Source organism: Gossypium hirsutum, chromosome A05 (genome assembly GCF_007990345.1).
Source record: "Gossypium hirsutum isolate 1008001.06 chromosome A05, Gossypium_hirsutum_v2.1, whole genome shotgun sequence".
Taxonomy (NCBI): Eukaryota; Viridiplantae; Streptophyta; class Magnoliopsida; order Malvales; family Malvaceae; genus Gossypium; species Gossypium hirsutum.
In genome coordinates, this window is record NC_053428.1 from 43997150 (window position 1) to 44006618 (window position 9469).

The following is a 9469-nucleotide window of genomic DNA, read 5'->3' on the forward strand; positions in this document are numbered from 1 at the left end:
CGAGGAGATGGCCGACAACGAGGAAAATCCACTGCCTCCTGCGATTGCTGCTAATTAGAATCCTACTCCACGCACTATGTGTGATTATGCTAAACCTTTTTTAACAGGAACTGAATCGAGCATAGTTAGGCCTGCTGTTGCTGCAAATACTTTTGAACTGAAACGTAACACAATTCAAATGAGACAACAATTTGTTCAGTTTGATGGTTTGCAGGACGAAGATCCCAACGCTCACTTGGTGAATTTCTTAGAGTTTTGCAACACATTTAAAATTAACAGCGTTTCTGATGACGCCATTCGCCTTCGGTTATTCCCTTTTTCATTGAGGAACAAAGCTAAACAGTGGTTGAACTCGTTACTACGAGGGTCAATCACTACCTGGTAACAAATGACCGAAAAGTTTTTATTAAAATATTTTCTGCCAGCTAAAACCGCCAAATTACGTAATGATATCTCTTTTTTTGTGCAGATGGATTTATAAACACTCTACGATGCATGGGAGAGTTACAAGGACCTCTTGAGAAGATGCCCTCACCATGGGTTACCACCATAGCTACAGGTTCAAACATTTCACAATGGCCTGAATCCCTTGACTAGACAAATGGTTGACGCAGCCGCTGGGGGACTATCAATAATAAAACACTTGTAGATGCTTATGAATTTATAGAAGAGATGTCACTGAATAATTATCAGTGGCAAGTCATGAGAACAAAGCCAACAAAAGCAGCCGGCGTTTATAACATCGATTTGGTCACTATGCTCTCTAATCAGGTAGAACTCTTGAATAAAAAAATTGATGGTTTTCTTAGTTCTTCATAGGTTCACCCAGTAATATAGTGCGAAGCAAGTGGAGGTGGATCGAACAATCCAGAATACCCACCCTATGGCCACAATACGGAGAACGAGCATTTAAATTACATGGGTAATAATCCTCGATCTAAAAATAATCCGTATAGCAATACTTACAATACAGGATGGAGGAATCACCCAAATTTTTCATGGGGAGGCCAAGGGAATCAGAGACCACCACCACCTCCAGGCTTCCAACAACCACCCTACCAATAAGAGAAAAAACCAAACCGTGAAGAGATGCTAACAAAATTCATCTCAGTGGCAGAAACTCGTTTTTAGAATACCGAGATAGTACTTAAAGATCAATAAGCGTCAATCTAAGTACTCGAAACTCAGATAGGTTAGCTCGCTAAATTGATATCTGAACGACCACAAGGTAGCCTACCGAGTAACACTGAATCTAACCCAAGGGAGGAAATCAATGCAATTACCATTCAAGATTAGGAAGGGTTAGTTGCACTTGAACCAGAACAGAGGCAAGAAACTGTGGTAAGTGAAGATAAAGTTGAGGTAAGCCACAATGAGAAGAAACCAGTAAGTACAGAATGCAAACCTCGTTTACCATACCCTAATGCGACAAAGAAAGACCGCTCAGACGAACAATTTGGTAAATTCCTTAAACTTTTAAAGAAATTACATATTAACGTACCATTTATTGAAGCTCTTTCGCAGATGCCAAATGTAGTCAAATTCTTAAAAGGGATTTTAACAAAGGAAGTTAGATGAAGCATCGCATGTGGAGCTAAACGTAGTTTGCTCATCCATTTTACAGAATAAGCTGCCCAACAAATTAAAAGACCTAGAGAGTTTTACGATTCCTTGTTTAATTGGTAATTTAGATGTTAATAATGCATTGGCTGATTTAGGGGCTAGTATGAATGTCATGCCTTACAAAATGTTTAAGCAACTAGGTCTTAGGAAACCCAAACAAACTAGGATGAATATTCAATTAGCCGATAAAACAATCAGATTTCCTAGGGGGATTATTGAAGATGTACTTGTTAAAATTGACAAATTTATATTCCCAGTTGATTTTGTTGTTCTAAACATAGAAGAGGATAGTAACGTTCCTTTAATTTTAGGGAGGCCCTTTTTAGCAACTGCTGGAACAATAATTGACGTTGGCACAGGTGAACTCACACTTCGTCTGGGAGACGAAACAATCACTCTTGAAGCTCATAATTCGAATAACACATCAAAAATTGAAGGTGGTTGTATAAATCATACCATTAAAACTGACCATGTGGTGCAAGCTACCTTACAGGAAACAGGTTCGAAAAACACATATGAGCCATGTTCAAGCAACATCAAAGGACCTATCTATGAAGAACGAAGGCTACAAATCGAGGAGCTAGATGAATGGCAGACATAGAAATCGAGAACACCCGATAAACCGAAACCGAGCCAGGACGAGCACAATACCTCACCAAATCAACTTAAGGTTGGAGACAAAGTATTACTAGATGCAGTAGATCTTCGCATTGCCACTTTTGAACCTAATGAAGAAATTCCTCTCACGGTACTCAGTATTTTCCCATATGGTAAAGTCGAGGTAATTCATCCCAAATTCAACACTTTTAAGGTAAACAATACTCATCTTAAATCTTATATTGATAAAGTTGATAGCAGGGATGAGGAGTGTAAACTCCTCGAGCCACCATGATCACACACCAGAGAGGTAAGTCAAGCTTAGACTATAAATAAGTGCTTCTCGGGACGCAACCCGAGCTATAACAGTATTGATTTCTTTAAATTCTAGTTTTCCACATCTAACCTACTAACTGAGTCTTGGAACACAGGGTTTTCCCATCCACACGGGCGTGCCTTAGGCCGTGCTCACAGTGCAGGAGAAGACACGACTGTGCGATACGGTCGTGTGAAAACAAGGCAAAATTTTTCCCCAACACGGGATGTGATAAGTTGCCACGATTGTGTGACATGGCCGTGGGCGAAACTTCTAAAACAATACGGGTGTGAGACACGCCCGTGCCTTGGAACCGTTGTTGAAACTGAGAATTTAACATGGGCATGGACCTATATACACGGGTCTGGGAGTAGCAAACGAAGCAAGACACAGCCGTGCACCCACACGCCCAAGGAACACAGGCGTGGGCAGAATAATAGAAATACTAATGCTTGTTATTAAAGAAATTTTCCATTTTTCATATTACATTCATCCATTTTTCTTGTTTCCATAGATTTTGTGCTTACCCACATGCATTCATGCAATAGATGTTTTCGTTTGCATTACTCTCATAGTCCTATTCATAATAATAATGTGATATATTTGGTTTGGTTGTTTTAGTATACTTTTCATTTAGTATGTAAGCCCCATGAAATATTCTTATTCAATTTTAAAACGCGTACATCCTAGGGGAATACTTAACTTTGACTTTTCATTACAGATATACAATGTCATCCTCACGTAGTAAGAAGATCGCTGTCCTCAACTCGAAGAAGAGGAATGGAGCAGCGTCATCTTCAGGTCCTACCGTTGAGATCTGTCACCTTTTCCTCCAGTTCCCCTTGGGACCCCAGGAGGAGCTATTTCAGATATTACGGGCCCGACCCCTAGGTGTGGGCTGCTGTATTGACTGGGCTGCACTTGAACAAGTCCAACTGGCTAACGCGATTAGAGCACTCCTGTCAACCGATCCATGAGAACTCTTCTTTGCAATTATCGAGCCAACATACATTGAGCTCACACTCGGGCTTTGCTCGACCTTCTATGTTCAAGACATCATGACCAATTTCAATGATCCTGGAACGGTCCAGTTTCGTCTCGACGGTCTAGTCAACCAGTTGAGTGCACCCGAGTTCGGTGTCGCATTGGGCCTTTACACGGAGGAATTCATGGAAGATAATGAGCTCGACACCCTCTATCGCCACATCACTACTCCCCATCAAAGTCTTGGATGGCCATGGTCCCTAATTCAGCCACATACGATCCCAGCCGCTCCAAGGCATCGGCCCTCGCCCCATCTCTACGATACCTACACGCCATCCTGGTCCACACTCTGATGGGACGAAGAGAGAGCACCGGCGTCGTCATCACTCATGGTGCCTATTTCTTGTGGAGAATCGCTAACGGGCACGTATTCGACCTTGCCTACTTCATCGCCCTGGGCATCCACCATCAGACGGAGCGACATAGGAGAGGAGTCATCTCTATTGGCCCCTATGTAACTCGATTGGTTCGACACTTTGGGCTCCTCAACACAGCAGCCCAATCATCCTCCCTCACTCTTATTGGCCAGATGTCCCCACAAGGCATCTTGAACATGTTACATATGAGGATGATCGAGAAGCGACGTGGAACTCACCCTCCTCAGTATCGCCTTGCCCAATTAACTGAGGAGGAGGACCCAGAGGACATTACTGATGATGTTCCTCCACGACATGAGGACCTACCATCTCAGCCACCACCTATCCATCGTCCAGTTCATGCGACAGCTTCATACTCTAACATCTCTGAACGCCTTAACCGATTTGAGCAGCGGTGTTTTCAGTGCTTTGATCACATTAATGCCCCTCTTCATCAGATTTGTCAGCACCTTCACATCTCATCGCCACCACCACCTCGCGAACCATCAGGCGATGATGATGTTTAAAAACTTTTTATTTATTATTTTTATGTTCAATTTTATCTTTATTTATCTTCTTTCAGCACGTTTTATTTTATTTTCCTTTAACATTATTTCAATTTCAGTTTTTATAATTTTTATTGAATAATTTATAATTTCGGCTATTTCATTACGAGTAATTATACTTCCTTATATTTCCTAAAGAGTTCTTGATTTTATCACAGTTATAAAAAGCTCCATAGCTCATCATCACTTAGGAACTAAAAACTCCAATAGAAAAGGTTCTCTATGACTGCCATGTCCTGCTCGACCATAACCATACCTACAAGAGATATAATATTCTTTGGGCGCAACACTTGTGGAACCCAACCTCTACAACCACTGGAGTATCCTCCTCCACCCTCATCAGTACCTTAGCCGATTATTTTCCATAACTCCAGTTCGAGGAGTCCATTCATAACTCAGGAAGTTTGACTTCTCTCCCTATCTTATCATCTTATATTTACATTTTTTAGTATATCTATCTTTGTATATTGAGGACAATGTACATCCTAAGTGTGGGGGGTTATTTATTTCATTATCAGAAAAATCCCTGAATTTTTTTCTTATTCTTATGTGATCTTCTCATATCATTATTAGAATAAATTTTGATGAATTTATGATTTTTACTGATATGACTTAAATTAAAATATAGGCATTCATGCATTGATTGTTTAAACCTTAAGACATTAGAGAATCAAGCATGATAAGTTAATTTTTGAAAAATTAAAAACTTTTAAGTTATTTCCCTAAGTTTAGGTATTATCGTGAGTTGAAATTCACAAGTTTAAACATCAAAAAGCCATAATTTTTGTGAGACCTTGAGCCTTTGGAGCATATTTTATTTCTTTTCATGCTCACTTTCATTATGAGTGCATCAGTTTTGATTTGTTATTCTAGAACTTGCTTGATTCTGATGTCAAGACCACACCATTTGAGTTGATATATCAAAACGATAAAGGCAATTAGATTTAACCCACTCACTCTACAAAAGTCTGCCTTCATAATTAACCCTTAGTGATCCCTTCATAATTAACCCTTAGTGATCCCTTTTGAGTGTAACAAGCCATTAATTAATTTACCCTCAATATTAACACATAAGCCATTATTGTTGAAATCCTCTAATTTGATTCCCTATTTTAGTCGATATTTAATTTGAATTAATTGCTTAGCTATGTTTTATCTTCGGTGCAATAATTAAGCTCTATGTTATTAGGACTTGTTCTTAAAATATATATATATAGATATACTTCAATACATATTAGTAGCAATTCGTCGTTTTTGAGCTTGAGTGTTAATTCCATATTCTGAGAAGAAACTCACTTGTATTCAACTGATGACTAGTTATTTTTCTAGCTAGGTAATTTTTCAATTCAATCTTGATTCTAACCTTTTCTTTCAGCTTGTGACCACACCCCCTAACCAAAGCCATATTACAACCCTCTAAAAGACCTTTTTGATTGATGTATCAGCTCAATATATAGTGGTGGAGATTTGATTTTCAAGCAAGCCTATGGTAATAACTTTCCATACTGACTAATGAGAGCTTTAATTGATGTCCTTAAACACCTTAAGTGATTTGAGTGAATCTTTAGTGAGGATGTTAAACTCTGTGATATTTTGATCAAAGGTAATCACTTAGATAGAAGGAGACACCTATGATTTCGTGATAAAATGCTCAACTTGGAATGTTGAAACTTTGATGTACTTTTAGTTGAATTTTCAATGTATGAATACTTATGGATTATTTTCAGATATTATTGATGGGGATTATAAATTGAGAAGAATTTATTTTGATTGTGAGTTGAGGATTTTGCTTGAGGACAAGCAAACGCTTAAGTGTGGGGGTATTTGATAAACCGTAATTTATACATATTTTTATCCCATGCTTAGCATATTTATGGATGATTTATCCTTAGATTTGGTAAATTCAATGCTTCTAATTCTTTAATTTCATATTTCATACTTAGGTGAGCATAGAAAAGTGAAAAGAGTGAGAAACGGGCCGAAAACAGAGAAAATCGACCTACATGGAAAATCAACACGGCCTGGACTTCTTCACACGGACGTGTCACATGGCCGTGTCCATTTGGCAGAATCGAAGTACGACTTACACGGGTAGACTACACGCCCGTGCCTATTCAACAGCCTTGACCACGGGCTGGAGTAATCTCACACGGGCGTGTCCCTGCTGAGCCTAAGTATAGTCCTATTCGGAAAAGGCCAATTTTGAGGGCTCTTAGGCATTCTAAAGCCTATTTAAACACCTAAGGAGGCACTTATAAGGGGGACACGGAGTAGGAAGTAAGAAATTACTCAGGGAAAGCTGATTGATCCATCTTAGAAGCCGGATTCATCATCAAGACTGAAGATCTCCCTTTAAGTTCCTTCAAGAGTTTTGGTTTTTTTTTATGTTTTGTATTCATTATTCTTCTGAGATTTTTTATTTTATAATTATGAACTAAACTCCCTAAATACCTAAGAGGAATAAAAATTAAGACGAATCTTGTTATTATTATCTGAATTGTATGATAAATATTTGACTTGTTCTTAATTATGTGTTCTTAATTCTTGTTTTAATATTCCAAGATATTGATTCAAGTTAATGCTCTTATTTAGAGGAGGAAGAGACCCTGTATAAGAGTAAATTTGTCATAATTAAGCGAAGTTGATTGCACGGCTAGAGATAGGGTGATAAGATTTTTTCGGATTAGGGTGAAACCTAATAAGGGGGTCCATAGATCGAGTTAATGCAACATTAGGGCGTTAAAGAGATTTCAATTAAATCAACCTAGGGTTAGACGTTATTAGTCTCGAGAGAGATAACAATATAACTTAGGGATTTCTAAAGATCTAGTCAAATGAATAAATCGTCTGTTTCAGAGTCAAATAACAAGTGAAGTCTAGGTGGATTTTCCCTTGGGTATTGTCTTAATTAATCGAATTTTCCCAAAAGGTTTTTCCCAATTTCTCTCTGTGCACTCTTAGTTTAGTTAATTAGTTTAGATAAACAAATCCCTTAATTCTTAGGCTAGATAATAAAAAGAAAGTAATTACTAGTACTCTTGGTTCCTTTGGGTTCGACAATCTGGTCGTGTTAAAGCTATACTACTGTTCGATGGGTACACTTGCCTTCATCGTGATAATAGTTGGTTTCAAGAACGATTAATTATAAATTTTTAAAACCTGTTGCATTATCACGCACGATCAACGCCCGTGTGTCATGGCCGTGTCGACATTAAACCAAGTCAGAATTGCACACGGCCTTAGCACCTTTACACGAGCGTGGCACACGGCCATGTCCCTGACTAGCCAAAGTCTAATTCTATTTGGAAAAGGCTAATTTTGGGCTATTTTGGGCATTCCAAAGTCTATATAAAGACCCTAGAAGAGGATCAGAGGGGTACACGTAGATTAGAAGGTAGGAGATACTCAAGGACAGCCATCGGAATCAGCTCGGAAGTAGGATCTACTTCAAGATTGAAGATCTCCACTCAATTTCCTTAGAAGTTATTTGGGTTTCTTTATGTTTTGTTGTTTTCCATTATTATGAACTAAACTCCCTAAATACCTAAGGGAGATGAAACCTAAGACGAATCTTATTACTATTTGAATTATACGATAAATACTTGTTCTTATTCTTAATTGTAAGTTTTAATCCTTGCTTTAATATTCCAGGATAATAATTCAGGTTTTTGATGTGCTTATTCAGTGGAGCAAAAGTCCCTGTTTAAGAGTAGATCATTCATAATTAAGTGGAGTTGCATGCAATCTTAGAGATAACATGACATAAATTTGTCGGATTTGAGTCAAATATAATAAAGGGATCCATAGATCGAGTTAATGCGACAATAGGGGTTTTAATTAGAAAGAGATTTCGATTAATCGACCTAGAGTCAGTTGTTCTTAGTCTCGAGAGAGATATTAACATAAATTAGGGATTTCTACAGATTAAGTCAAGTGAATAAATCATCTAATTAAGAAGTGATAAGTGAAGTCCAATGGAATCTTCCTTGGGTATTGTCTTCTCCATCGGTTTTCCGAAGAATATTTTCCAACTTTTTCGCTTTCTTAGTTAGTTAGATAATTAAGTTTAGTTTAGAAAACATCTCTTCAATTCTTAGGCTAGATAATAAAAAGATAGTAATTACTCGCACTTTTAGTCCTTGTGGATACAATATCTCCAGTCTCACCTCAACTATACTACTGTTCGATAGGTGCACTTACCTTAGTCGAATTTTTAGTTAGTTTTAGGACCATCAAGTTTTTGGTGCCATTATCGAGGACTAAGATATTAGGAATGCTTAATTTTTATTACTTTAGCCATTCTTTATTTTTATTGAAATTTAATTTTGTTTTTGTTTTAATTACTAAATTTTCTTTTATTTACTTCTAGTAGGTTTTTACAGTTTATGACTAGAAGAAAGCCGTCAGGACATTTGTTTTTTGATAGTGAGATTGAGAGCACAATTCGCAAAAACCGAAGAGAAATAAGGTGAAGCCTACAATACATATAGGAAGAGCGAGAAGGTAATATTCACACTAATACCGAGGAGATGGCTAAAAATCAGAATAATCGGCTACCTCTTGTGGTTTCTGTAAATCCAGTAGATCAAAATCTTGCTCCTCATACTATGTATGATTATGCTAAACCTACTGTAACAGGAACTGAATAGAGTATAGTTAGACCTGCTGTTGCTGCAAATAATATTAAACTGAAACCTAACACGATTCAAATGATACAACAGTTTGTTCAATTTGATGGTTTGCAGGACGAGGATCCAAACACTCATTTAGCAAAAATTTTGGAATTCTGTGACACTTTTAAGATTAATGGTGTTTCTGATCATGCCATTCGCCTTCGGTTGTTTCCCTTTTCATTAAGGAATAAGACTAAATAGTGGTTGAACTCGTTACCATGAGGGTCAATCACTACTTGGGAATAAATGACCGAAATTTTTTTACTTAAATACTTTCCACCGGCCAAAATGGCT

The 9469-nt window shown here is 37.8% G+C and overlaps 1 non-coding gene across 1 annotated transcript; it reads right to left on the reverse strand.

Moving 5' to 3' along the window:
* Window positions 1-436: 436 nt before the first annotated feature.
* On the reverse strand, window positions 437-543 carry LOC121229820 (small nucleolar RNA R71). Its single transcript, XR_005927776.1, has one exon. It is a non-coding gene; the product is annotated as a small nucleolar RNA R71 (small nucleolar RNA).
* Between the last annotated feature and the right edge of the window lie 8926 nt (window positions 544-9469).